Source organism: Parambassis ranga, unplaced genomic scaffold (assembly GCF_900634625.1).
Source record: "Parambassis ranga unplaced genomic scaffold, fParRan2.1 scaffold_22_arrow_ctg1, whole genome shotgun sequence".
NCBI classification, from domain to species: domain Eukaryota; kingdom Metazoa; phylum Chordata; class Actinopteri; family Ambassidae; genus Parambassis; species Parambassis ranga.
In genome coordinates, this window is record NW_021144778.1 from 2,266,585 (window position 1) to 2,269,185 (window position 2,601).

General features: G+C 40.2%; 1 non-coding gene across 1 annotated transcript; it reads left to right on the plus strand.

The window, feature by feature from the left end:
* The first annotated feature begins 2,432 nt into the window (after positions 1 to 2,432).
* On the plus strand, positions 2,433 to 2,504 carry trnat-cgu (transfer RNA threonine (anticodon CGU)). The gene has a single exon. It is a non-coding gene; the product is annotated as a tRNA-Thr (tRNA).
* The last annotated feature ends 97 nt before the right edge of the window (positions 2,505 to 2,601 follow it).

Genomic DNA, 2,601 nt, shown 5'->3' on the forward strand with positions numbered 1-2,601 from the left:
GTATCTGTTGTTTTCTCCCCCCATCCTCTGTTTCCATGAAAAAATTCCACGTTACCACGTGTACTGTAATCAAGGGTCAATGTCATTATGTGATTATATTGTTTGTATGTACCGCAATCTGCAAATGTATTTTTGAGAGCCAAAAGGGCGCCTTGAACGGTCGCCCTGGTGCTTTCAGTGCACTCTTGCACTAGACACCACAATAGCTTTAATTTGCACATACAAATACTACTGTTTACTGCTTACTTTTGCACTTCAGCCACTTTACAGTCTGTTTACATTGTTCATGGACATTTGGATAGTTATAACATTTATGACTTGATAACCTGTACATACTTAATATTTTATATTTTATTTGTATCTATTCTCTATTCTATTTTACTGTGTCTTATATTTCAAGCTGCTCTCTTAGAGACAAATGAAAAATTTTCTGAATCTGAATCTGAATCTGAACAATATGTGAGAGACCAGAACTGTGGGTCTTCAGAAACAACACTGACGGCTGTGTGTTGCAGAAGTTCTCTAACAACACTGCGATTGTTGGTTTCATCACTGACAACGACGACGCAGAGTACAGAGGACTGATGCAGAACTCTGTGGACTGGTATCAGCGAAACCACCTCCTGATCAATGCAGGACTTCCTGTGCGTTTTAGAGGATACCTCCAAGAGACTTTTTTTTCTCGTCTAGAGGTGATACGTATGTGTACCAATTTTCATGTCTGTAGGTCAAACGGGGACTCAGATCTCATTCCAGGGGGCGCTGCTGAGCCATGTGGCCACGCCCACATATGACGATTTGGGGGTTTTAAAAGGTGCACAGGGGCTGATGTCATGATAGAGTAAGAGGCAGGTAGGATGAACAAATCAAGAAACACAGCAGCTTTCTCTATGGTGGCGAAGGGTCAACTTCATGATAGTTGCCCCGCCCACACGGTGTACATGCATTTATGCTTGCATTTCAGAATCAGAATCAGAAATACTTTATTGATCCCAGGGGGAAATTGCTTTCATTCCAGGTGCTCCATGTATACTCAAAAAACAGGTTACAAATATAAAAAAGGTAAAGTAGTAAGCGTAAACTAAAAATAAAACCTAATAAATTCTAAACATTAATAAACATTCAGTTTAAATCCAGGCTCTCGCACGTTTCGTGCTTGGGCCCTAATAAAGTAAAATAAAATCTTAATCACAGCTTCCTTAATACGAGCTGAACTTCATAGCTATAGCTTCATAGCTGTAGTTTCAGCAGCCAGTTTAATACCGTTCATGTCTATATTTGATATAACAGACACGATGACCATCCTTTAATGCTTTTGTTGCTTTATTACTTGAACTTTTGTCGCTGAGCTCCGATGCTTTTTGATGAAGCATTTTAGCAACAGACTGTTGCACTGTGTCCGTCTTTATTGTGATGACAGCTCCTATTTCTTCACACTTTAGATGTTCCTAAAAGTAGAGTGTGCATCACACACTGTACAGTATTTATCAAGTATTATTGTTCCTCCAGTGCACCATTTCTTCTGTATAATTATTAGCAGTTATTACTGAAGATCGATGCCCCTACAAATATTCAAACTTACTGTAAATTCAGTTGTAGGCTGATTCATCACTGTCATTTCTCCATTGTTGTTGATGGATAACCAACTTTAGATATTTTTAATGAACAATAAATGCCCTGAAGCTCTGAAGTGTATTGTTTTTACACTGCACACCTGGTTTGGATCTTACAATGGTAACCTAAACATCACAGGAACTATACAAGAACAACCTCATGGAGGCTTCAGTGGTGTTTGTAATAAAACACTATCCTTCTTTTTTCACAAACAGTACAATACAGCACATGTGACGCCACAATGAGCAAAGCAGAGACCGCAGACCACGTAACACGGCGTTACTATGCTGGAAAAAACGTGTCTGCCTGTGAGCTTCTGTTATGTACTGTAGCATCCTAACTTCCATCCTTACAAACCACCTGTCCTCTGTTTAAAATGTGGACATTATTGTCCTCAAAAGACTGACTGTCCTTTCTCTTTGAGGTGAAGATGGACTGCTGAGTGTTGTCCTGTGGATGTGCTCTTCTGTCCTGTGCTCTTTACCTGTGGGTGGCTGTGGGTTTTTATTGACTAATAACATATCAGTTCTAGAATGATGTGTGTGTGTTTGATGTGATTGATGTGTGTGTTTATCTGGTTTTAGGGGTCAGTGTGTGTTCATCCATACGCGGCCGCCTGTGTTGATGTAAATGTGTGTGTCCTGTCAGCCATGATCATGCTGAGACAGAATAATGCTGGAAAAAGCTCCCAGCTGTTAGACCTGAAGGTAAAGCTGCATGCTGTTGTGGTTTCTCTGAGTGTAGGATCACAAGACTTCTGCTGTTTTATGTTGTGTGTTGATCACGATCAGTGATCAATTCAGAAGTTAAAAGAAAAAGGCGTGGTGGCCAAGTGGTAAGGCGTTGGTCTCGTAAACCAAAGATCATGGGTTCAATTCCCATCCATGCCTTCAAAGATCTGTAGGAGGTTCCTTTTAAAGAAAGACAAAACCCATTGAGAGTAAAAACTATAGACAGAGCTTCCGTGATGTCACCCTTTGTTTCTGA